General features: G+C 43.1%; 1 pseudogene; it reads left to right on the forward strand.

The window, feature by feature from the left end:
* Window positions 1-608: 608 nt before the first annotated feature.
* Window positions 609-11,780, forward strand: part of LOC102875974 — a 47,014-nt pseudogene continuing 35,842 nt past the window's right edge.

The following is an 11,780-nucleotide window of genomic DNA, read 5'->3' on the forward strand; positions in this document are numbered from 1 at the left end:
AATAATAAAATAAAAAAAAATAAAAAAGAAAATATAAGAAGCAATTATAAGAAAGAATCAAATGGAAACTCTGAAATTGAAAAATGTAAGATCTGAAAGGAAAGATTCACTAGAGTAGATAAGAACTGGTAAGAAAAAGAATCTGCCAATCTGAAGCTGGAGAAATGACTCAATGCTACCGAGTTGGTTCTGACACGACTACCAGACAGGTAAACTAAACTTGCCGCAGGGCTTCCAAGATGGTCAATCCTGACAAAGCCTCATCTTTTGCCCAGACAGCAGCTAGTTTTGTTCTTTGTTAGACTGATTAGTAGTACAACACTTAACCCACTATGCTCCTTACTAGGGCTCCTAATTCAAACCCAGTGGAAAAACAATGAGAGAAAAAATAACCCAGCCCCAGGAAAAGGTGAGCCATCACTAAGTGTACCAACAGGTATGTAATGGGAGCAGCAGGAAGAGAGGAAAGAAAGCAAACAAAGAATTTGCAAAAAAATTACTGATGCACAGCTCTGCAAATGGCCTAACAGTCACTGAATTGGACACTACAGATGTGTGACTTGTGAGGGATGGGAATTATATCTCAGGAAAGTGGTTTAAAATGCCACATGCAGAGCTACCCCATGACCTATCCCAATCCTAGGTCTGCACCCAAAAGTGACAGCTGCAGCACAAACCAACCTGCACGCTAACATCCACTGCAGCACTTTCCACAATGGCCACACAGCAGAAACCACTACAATGTCCACCGAGCAAAGAAGGCTAAACAAAAGGAGGTGTACACAATGGGCTACTGTGCAGGTGCTTGACTGAGGCTGAGGGCCACCAGTCAGTCATGAAAGGACAGTGTCTGCGCCCACACACACAAACGCAAGATGGCCAACTAAGAGTAGGAGACGGGAGCAAAAGGTTCTGTTTGCTGGGGCTGAGTTTATACTACCTACAGTGGGCCATTTTAGAAAAGGGTCATGAGATAGCAGCACCCATGAGAAATGGTCACCATCATTGACTTTTGAAGGTGGAAGGTGCTTGCTGGCAAATGTTTTCATGTGCCAATCTAGGGTACCAAAATACTCAAGGCAGGACAGTGTGGTCCCAAGGTCAGACATGCAGACCAATGAGAGTGAACTGACAGTACAAAAATAAACTTTATTTACAGTTAATTGATTTTTGACAAGCCTACTGAGACAATTCAGGAGAGAAAGAATATAGTCTTTCGAACATATGATGGTGGAACAACAGATATCCACAAACCAAAATTGAATCTGGACTCCTAGCTCACAGTATAAACTCAAATCTGAACTCAACCGATCACAGTGCTAAAAATAAGAGCTAGAACTATTAACACTCAAAAGGAAGCATCTTTACAACTTTGGATTAATCACTTACTTTCTTAGACATGACATCAAAAGTATTACCAACAAAATGAAAAGGATTTTCACTGAGCAAAATAAACCTCTGTGCTGAAAAAGGAATCATCAAGAAAATGGTAACAGAATCCACAAAATCAGAGAAGATATTTATAAATCACATGTGATAAGACTGGTATTCAAAGTACAAAGGAACTCCTACCAATAAAAGACAACACAATTTCCAAATGGACAAAAGATTTGAATAAGCATCTCTACACGAAAGCACATGAAAAGATGCTCATCATTAGCCATGATAAAACCATGAAGCACAGTCCAATGAGAGTGTACTTCACACATACGAGGACAGTTACCAAAAAGACAATAAAAAGTGTGGTCAAGCCTCTGAGTCAGCCGTGTGCAGCTTGCCAGCCTTGTGCAGCAGGTCCTAGATGCCCCCACTCCCTCTCTGGCACCTGTAGCCCTTTCCATCATGATGCCTGAGGAGCTGGAGACCACCCAACTCATGCCTCCTGATCATCACCACCTTCTATCTCTACAAGGAAGCTCTCCTTAGAGAGCTGATCTCTAAGGCAGGCTTCTGACGCACTGGACAAGGTTCGCTAGGAGAACCTGACAGACCCTTTCAAGGTGGATAAAATTGACTTCATCCCTGACTCCAGGAACTTACTTTGACTCTTGTGGACACAGGCATTGGCATGACCAGGGCTGATCTCATATGTAATGTGGGAACAATTGCCAAGGCTGGTACCAAAGCTCTGATGGAGGCTCTACAGGCTGGTGCAGACAGCAGATCTCTCCATGACTGGTCAGTTTCGAGTTGGCTTTTATTCTGCCTATTTGGTAGCAGAGAAAGTGGTGGTGCTCACAAACACAATGATGATGAGTGGTGTGCTTGGGGAGTCTTCAGCTAGGGGTTCCTTCGCAGTTCATGCTGGCCATGATGAGGCCATTGGTCAGGGTACTGAAGTGATTCTGCACTTTGAAGACGACCAGACAGAGGACTAGGAGGAGAGACGAGTCTAAGAAGTAGTGAAGGAGCACTCGTCTCATCAGTGATGATGAGGCCCAAGAAAAAGTGAGACAGAGGAAGATAAAGATGATGAAGAGAAGCCCAACACTGAAGATGGAGGTTCAGATGAGGATGACGACTAGGGGAAGGACAACAAAAAGAAAACCGGAAAAATACACTGATCGGGAGAAACTAAACAAGACCGAGCCCATCTGGCCCAGAGATCCTGGAGACATCACCGAGGAGGCCTAGGGAGTTCTCCAAGAGCCTCTGTAATGACTGAGAAGAGCACCCGGCAGTCAGCACTTCTCAGCAGAAGGCCAGCTGGCAGTCAGGGCACTGCTGTCTATCCTGTGCTGGGCTCCCTCTGATCTCTGACAATTGGGAGAAAAAGAGTTAACTGCATTTCGCCATGTGCTCACCATGGACTGCTGCGATGAGCTCCTAGCAGAGTATCTGAACTTCATCCATGGTGGTCAAGAGGTGCCATGAGCTCTTCTCTGACTGGCAGAAGACACGGGGAACTACAGGAAATTCTTTGAAGCATTCTCTAACAACCTGAAACCTGCCAGTGTTGCCTTTCTGAGCTACTTCGTTGTCACACTTCTCAGTGTGGCAATGGGATGACTTCTCCCTTGGAACGTCTCACATGAAGAGGAGACCCAGAGGTCCATCTACTACATCACTGGTGAGAGCAAAGAACAGGTGGCAAACTCTGCGTTTATGGAACGAGTGCCCGAGCACTGACCACCTGAGGCTGTGAATATGACTGAACCGATGGACGAGCACTGCGTGCAGCAGCTCAAGAAGTCAGATAAAAGAAGCCTGGTTCCTGTCACCACGGAGGGCCTAGAACTACCGAGGATGAAGAAGAACCAAGACAATGCCAAGTCTGAGAACCTTGGGAAGCTGACAAAGGAAATTTTGCATAAAAAGGTTCAGAAGGTGACAATCTCCAATAGATTCGCACCTTCTCCTGCTGCACATACAGCTGGACAGCGACGTGGAGCAGATCGTGAAAGCACGTATGCTTCAGCACTACTCAACAAAGGGCTATATGGCGGCCAGGAAGCACCTGGAGATCAACCCCAATCATGTGACTGTTGAGAAGCTGAGGAAGACAAGAATGGCAGAGGTGTCAATAAGCTGCTGCTACGGTGGCGAACCTCACTGCTCTCTTCTGGCTTCCCCCTTGAGGATGCCCAGACTCACTCCAAGTGCCTCTGCATGATCAAGCCAGGCTCAGACCGTGATAATGAGGTGATGGCTGAACAGCCCAGCCTGCTGTTCCTGAAGAGACCCCCACCCGAGGGTGATGAAGATGCATCTCACAGGGAAGAAGTTGATGAAAAGCTTCTACCTGTAACACTCCACTCCATCCCCACCTTGAGTCGCCCTCTTCCCACCTGGATCTGTTGTGCTGATAGCCAGTGTTTTTCTCTCCTATCCTGTGTAAGGCAGGAAGTAAGTAAGGGCCTTGAGCCTCACCACCTTCCTTAAGAATGAAGTTGGATGTTTTGTGAGTTTTCTTTGTTTATTTTATTCTGAAAGTATCACAGATGGTGAAGTTGGCTCAGGAGAGAGTAGGGTTCAGCACTGTTGTACACAGGGTCACTCTGAGTCGTAGGTGACTTGATGGTACATAACAACATGCAAAATAAAGAAGATGGCATTTTACTTAAAAAAAAGTAAAGAAAAGTCAAATGTTCAAGTATTGCCGGTGGAAATGTAAAATGGCAGAGCTACCTTAAAAAACAGGGTAACAGCTTCTTGGAAAGTTAACAGAACTGCCACATGACCTCAGCTATTCCTATCCTAGCTTCCTGTTCTATGTTGCTGAAACAACTGTGGTTCATAGCGACCCTGTAAACGAAAGACCTGAACCCTGTCCCTTCCTGTGCCATCCTCACCTCCTTGACACACCTGTGTCCACTGCTACAGTAACCACTGTTACTACATGTTTTTGAGGGTCTTCGTCTCTTATGCTGACCCTCCATCATTCCAAGCATACTATCTTCCTCCAAGGACTGGCCCCTCCTAACAAAATGCCCAAAGCATGTGGGAGGAAGTTTCACCATCCTTGCTTCCAAAGGGCACACTGGTTGTGCTTTCTCCAGGACAGACCTGTTTATTTTCTTGGCAGTCCACACCACAACTCAAAGGCATCCATTCTTCTGTCATCCTTATTCACTGCCCAACTTTCAGATGCATAGGAGTAACTGAGAAGGCCATGGCTTGGATCAAGTAAACCTTAGTTTTGCATGAGGGTCATGCTAATCGTCTCTGTACTGTTCCAATTTTAGCACATGTGCTGCCAAAGCAAGCACTCAATTGGTTTTCATGCAGCTCTAAGGTGGACAGTGTAAAGGATGCTTGAAGAATCCATCCCTCTGAATTGGGGTGTTAGCAAGAAGTATTTACTGAGCATTCCATGGGCTGCCAAAACAACAGGAAGCTCTTGCGCCTTGGAGAAAGTGTAATCAGGTGCTCAACAGCGACAAAGGTGATGAAACTTCTTCTCACATACTAGGGGCATGGTGTCAGGAGGGGTCAAGTTCTTGACAAAAGACAACATACTAGGAAAAGGAAAAAGGTCAGGGAAAGAGAAGACAACCTTCAATGAGACTGAATGACACAGTGACTCAAGAATGGACTCAAGCGTATTAGAGATCATGAAACTGGTGCTGGACAGGGCGAGGTTCTAATCGAGCAAGGTTCCAATCTGTTATCCATAGAATCAACTCAAAGACAGCACAAAACAGCAAAAACATCCATACTTTAAAGACATCATTTGGTCCCACAATCCTAAGATTTACACTAAAGAGATGCCTGTGAACAAAGATAATATATAAAAGGTTGTCTGGTTAAGCAGTTTTTAATGTCCAAATCTGGGTGTGAAATGTCCATCAACAGGGAAACAATTTTAATACATTATAGTGCTTTAATGCAATGGAATATTAGCTATTAATAAAAATACACACACAAAAATTTTCAGGATATGTTGTTGTGAAGTGCTGTCAAGTTGAACATGACTCATAGTGACTCTGAACAAAAGACCTGAACCCTGTTCTATAGCTATTGTCATATCTCTAAGTTCACAGAGTTTCCAGAGGCATGTTGTTTAGGAAGTGGTTGCCACTCCTGCTTCCAAACCTGTCTTAATCTGGGAGCTCCACCAAACACTGTCTACCATGGGTAACTATTAATGGCATTTGATGCACCAGTGTGGTACAGTGTTCAGCATCACAGCAACCCCAAGTTACCACAGTATAGCAAACTGATAGACCAGTGGTGTACCATTAAAAGAATGTTAGTCCCAAACACAATTAACAGCAGACCTGAGGGCCCAACAACTTATAAATACCACAGCCCTCCACCAAGACCTGCTGGACTCTATACAAGTAAAAAAAAAACATTAAGTCAGATCCATATCTCACATCATATACAAAAATCAACTCAAGGTGGATCAGAGACCTGGAAGTAAAGCCCAAAACCATAAAGTTCATCAGAGACAAACTTGGATCAAGCTTAGACGGCCTAGCTATGGTATAAAGAGAGTGGCAAACACAGCCAGAAATGTTCAATCTGGAGAGTATAAAATTGGTGAATGGGACCTTCTAAAGATTAAATCCCTGTGTGTGCCTCAAAAACTTTTTCCAATGAAAACCCAAAATCTCTGCAAATGTTCATTAAAACTAATAAAATTTAATAATAATAAAAAAAAGAGAGGAAAAAAGTAAAAGAAAACCTACTGATTGGGGAAAAAACATTTGGCAATACCATTTCAGACAGGGTCTCATATAAAAAGTTTATAGAATTCTACAGGGCCTCCACAAGAAAAAGACTGATAACACAATTGCAAAATAGGCAAAAGACATAGAAAGAGTTTTCACAGAGGAAGATATTCAGATGGCCAAAAGATTGAAGAAGTGCTCAAAATCACTGGCAATCAGAGAGATGCGCATCAAAAGCACAATCTCACCCCAGTAACAGTGGCAAAGTTTAACAGGATAGCAAGTAATGAACGGTGGAGAGGATGATAGGAGCATTGCTGGTGGGACTGTAAAATGGTACAACCACTCTAGAAGGCAGTTTGGGTTTTCCTCAGAAAGCTGAACATAGAAATTCTATGATCCAGCAATTCCACTGCTTGGAATATACCAAGAAAATGAGAACTGAGGAACAAATGGAGACTTGTACAACAATGTTCCCAGCCCCATGAGTCACCCTCACAAGAACATGGAAACATCCCAAATATCCAAACACAACAGAATGGCTTGAGAAATTATGGTACATTCACATGATGGAATACTACATAACATACAGGAGCAATGATTTTGTAAATCACTACCTAACTTGAAAGGGACTGGAGAGCATTATGCTAAGTGAAACTCAGTCCCATAAGGACAAATCCTATATAAGGCCACTGCTGCAGAAATAAATAACTAGTAAAACACGTATGAGAATCCAAGAGGAGGAAGGTGGGAGCACAGGGGTGAGGATGAGTGAGGGCCATAATCATAGGGTTGCACAATTTGATGGGTGGAGGAAGGAGAGGGTTAAGGAAATGGGAAAGATCCCATGTAAAAACAATGTATATGAGCTTTGTAAGTAAACTAGAATAAAATAAAGTTTGTATTTTTAAAAAAACTTAAGTCAGAAGAATACGTATAATTTTACTCACTCTCCATTTTTTACCGAATGTTTGCTTATCTAAGAGTTGTTAGGTGCTGTCAAGTCGAATAGGAGTCACAGTGACCCTGTGAACAACAGATGGAAACTCTGTCCTATCCTGTGCCATTCTCATCTCTGACATACTTGAGCCCATGGTTGCAGTCACTGTGTCAATCTAGCTGGTTGAAGATCTTCCTCACTTTTACTGTCCCTCCACCTTTCCAAGCATGATGTCCCTTTCCAAGGAATATCCTTTTCTAACAACATGCCAAAGTACGTGAGATGAAGTCTGTCTCAGAGGACACTCTGGCTGCACCTTTTCCAGGACTTAAAAGTTTGTTCTTTTGGCAGTCCATGGGGTATTCAGTATTCTTTTCCAACATCTTAACTCAAAGGCATTAATCCTTCTTCTTCTGTCATTCTTATTCACTGTCCAGCTGTCAGATCCATAGCAAGTGACTGAAAAGACTGTGGCCTGAATCAGGCACACCTTAGTCTTCAAACTGACATCACTGCTCCTTAGTAATTTGGAGAGGATTCTGATAGCAGACTTTCCCACAGCAAAATGTCTCCTAATCTCCTGACTGCATGTACCACAAAGTGTGTTGACTGTGGATCCAAGATTAAATAACTGACAATTTCAATCTTTTCACAACCTATTATGATATTCTTCACCAGGCCAGTGATGAGGACTTTTGTTGGGCGAGGGGGGACAACTCTGAGATACTTGAGATATGGTGGCTTAGAGAGTAAGGAGTTATGCTGTCAAACAAAGGCAGGTGTCCGAATCTACAAGTTGCTCCATAAATGAAAGATGGAAAATCTCCGTAAGTTTTATAGCCTCTGAAAACCTACTAAGGGGTCAGTTATGAGTTGGTATAAATCTGATGATACATAATAAGTAGTCGGACAAATCAAACTTTCCTACAACGTATTACTATTCCTATAATATTTACTTTTTTTTCTTTTTTTTTAATTTCAATGACCATCTACAGAGATTTTGGAATTCCATTCATTCACTGTTGCACTTTTCTCCCCGCCTATCCCACCCCCACCCCCCATAATATTTAGTCTTTTAACAGATAACGTCTACAACTTTAAGATAACGTTGTTGTTGCTATGTGCCATCAAGTGGTCTTAGATTCATAACCATTAGAAAAGGCCAAAATGGTTCGACTTTTACAATTTTATACTGTGTAAGTAGAATCTGACATGGTCTTATTAACAAGAACAGCAAGGGAAGTATAAAAGGATGGGAAGTATAAAAGGATGAAGTGTGGGTCACTAACGGAAAGCCCAGCAATTCAAACCCACCAAGTGCTCACTGGGAGGAAGATGAGCCGTTTGCTGCCACGAACATGACAAGCCTTAGAACTCTTGTGTGACAGTTCTCCTCTGTCCTACAGGGTCACTGTGGCTCTTGAATCAACTCCCTGCACATAACTGTGTCTCGAATCACATACACACTCCCCCTTTACATCTTCCTGCATGTAACAAATCAATAAATCTTCACCTAGTTACTCGCGTCCCGCTCACTCCACCCCCAAAACACATCAGTCTGGCCCTGTGATGTCCTGGTGGTGTGGCCTGTGGAGAGTTACACATCTCTTTGGCAGTTCAAATCCCCCCGTGACTTAAAGGGAGGACAGGCAACCTCCTCCAGAATGAACAGCCCTGGTACTCAACAAACGGTCAGGTTCCGTGGGTTCCGACTCAATGGCAATGAGGGAGTTTGGGAGTGTTTTCGGGTTATTTTTTTGCTTTTACTCCAGTGGTGGGGAATTTTACATCTTTTGCTAATTCTGTGTGTCATGTCTACAGCAAATCCTCTTTACTTAGGCATGTGTGCTCGGTATTGTCAGAGTAACCTTACTAGAATCAGCGGTGACCCAGAGGATTCTGGGGCATCACCTGTAGGCTAAGACACGAATCCCTAGGCTGAGCCTCTCTGGTGGCTTCAACCCACCAGCAGCTCCCTAGGCCGTCTGCTCTCGTGCAACCTACAGCCATGGGAACCCAATCGAGGGGAAGCCATGAGCAGGTTTCACTCAGTGACCAGTGAATAAGAGCCATCAGACAACCCCAAAATATATATCTGGATTGATCAATTTTGTGATTCTCTGCCAGGATGAAAGCACGGTGTTACCCACTTCACCTGACTTCCAAAAACTCAAAATCTGACTAGAACTAAAGGCCTGGACTTTTAATTTTATCGACGTGTGAGTTTACACAGCCATGTGTGGCTAGTGACTAGCACAGATTCTAATTTTGTTTCTAAGCCAACAGTGACTCAGCACCCCTGACTCCTAAGGCCCTTGGGTTGGGATGCAGTAAACCGTTAAGGGAGGAGGCGACCCCTCTTTCTCTGGAGGAGCCGCTAGAGGATTCAAACAGCCAATCTCTCAGGTAGAAAGTCAACACGATACCCTGTACCACATGGCTCTAAATGAAGAGTACTAAAGTATTCTACAGATTTTTCCAAACTTATCTGCAAAACATTCTTTTCAAAAAAGAAAACTTTGTATAACTCTTATTTCCAGAAGTTTCTGTGCAACCATACAAAAACAGAGCAAAGGGAAAGGCAAAGAAACAGTTCAGGAACCACGCCCTCCTTGCACCCAGTTACAGAAGATATAAGAAGGGTCCTCCTGGCTGGAAACAGACATCAGAAAGAACGCACCGTGCCAGTCGGCGACAAGGAGTCCTGCAGCCGGGTCCAGACACCCACGCAGAGGACAGCAACGGGAGATGGAGGGGATCCACCCAACAGCAGAGCACAGACCTCCTCGTGCCACAGCCACCAGAGCTACAGCCCAACACCCCCCCCACACAGCCCCCGCTGCCCCGGGCAGTGCTTACACACCGTTGGTGCCAGAGACCCATTATCTCCCAACAACCCAGGTGCAAATCCTGTGAATCCAGGGAAGTTACTGAACTGTTCCGGCCCACTGTTTGCTTCTCTGTGAAATGGAAAAGCCACAGGTTGTTTGAAGGCTCAAATAATAGTGAAAGATACAGATATGAATTTAATCCAGTATCAAAATGACATACTTTAATATGTACAGCTTATTTTATGTCAATTATAGTTTACTCAAGTTTCAAATCTGGCACAATACACAACTAGGAGAGGGTAACATCGATGAATGAGAGCTTCTAAAGATCAAGTCCCTGTGCATATCAAAACCTTTTTCCAAAAGAGTGAAAAGAAAACCTACTGACTGGGGGGAAATATTTGGCAATCTGAGACAAGGGTCTCATAATGAAAGTTTTACTATAGGACCTCCACAAGAAAAAGACCATTAACAACCCAATTACAAAATGGGCAAAAGACATGGAAAGACTTTTCACAGAGGAAAGAATCTGTAAGGCCAACAGACGAAATGCTCACAATCACTGGCAATTAGAGAGACGTACACCAAAACCCAAACAAGATACCATCTGACCCCAGCAGCAACAACAAAATTTAACAGGATAACAATCACTAAATATTGCAGATGGTGTGGATAGGTGGAAACTCTCCTACACTGTTGGTGGGACTGTAAAATAGTGCAAACACTCTACAGGCAGTTTGGAGTTTCCTCAAAAAGCTGAACGTAGAAGTTCTCTATGACCCAGCTATTCCACTTCTAGGAATATGCCCCAAGGAAACAGAACTGAGACACACCAGAGATTTGTACACTGATATTTACAGGAGTGTTATTCACAATAGCAAGAAAATGGCAACACTTAACATCCATCAACGAAAGCCTGGACTGAGAAACTGTGGTGCAATATGATGGAATACTATGCTGCACTAAGGAGCAATGATTCTGAAAATTACAAAACACCAAATGGGTAAGCACTGTGCAACTCACAACAGTAGGGCCCAGTGGTTAATCTTTGAGTCCAGAAATGAACTACGACTATGATGCAACTTTTATGCAAACAACACAAACGCCTATCATGTAAACAATAATGATCAGAGAGATACGCACTTTTTCAAACCACGAATACAATATCAAAAGCATCATTTACCCACAGATAATGCACACGGTTAGAAACAGTATAAGGTTTAATAGAAATGAGAATCACACAGAGGAAACGGGAAGAGAAGAGTTACTATGTGAGCTCTGTAATCAATGTGAAATAAAATGTGTATGAGTGCTTGACTGGAAAATCAACTTGCTCTGTAAACTTCCTTTCAAACTGCAATTAAAAGGAAAAAAAAATACAAAACAGCTCTCCCCCCCAAACTACATAAAATGGGAGAAGCTGGAGAGCATTATCCTGTGTGAAATAACTCAGTCTCCTGAGGACAAATACTACATAAGACCATTACTATAAAAATAAGGAGGATGACTAGCAGAACATACACAGAAGTGCAAAAAGTGGCTGGTGAAGGTGCAGGAGAGATGAGGGTGGGGAAGGGAGAAGCAATTAGGAAAGATCCAGTAGGGTCCTGGAAAGCGGGGTAATTGTAGGCATAGAGCAATGGTAATTAATTTTATAAAACACAGTGTATGTGAATGAAACAATGTGAATAAAGGAACATGTGAAACAATGTATATGAGTGAAATACAATGTATACAAATTTCGCATGCAAACCAATATAAAAAAATCCAAACATAGGGCAAATTGACTGAAAAGCAGTAGCCTTGAGGTTGTGGAGAAACTGGAACCCGGATTCACTGTTGGTGGGAGTGTAAAATGGTGCAACCCCTGTGGAAAGCAGTATGGCGCTTTCT

The sequence above is a fragment of the Elephantulus edwardii genome, unplaced genomic scaffold (genome assembly GCF_000299155.1).
Source record: "Elephantulus edwardii isolate Elephantulus edwardi_28Jun2011 unplaced genomic scaffold, EleEdw1.0 scaffold00148, whole genome shotgun sequence".
NCBI classification, from domain to species: Eukaryota; Metazoa; Chordata; class Mammalia; order Macroscelidea; family Macroscelididae; genus Elephantulus; species Elephantulus edwardii.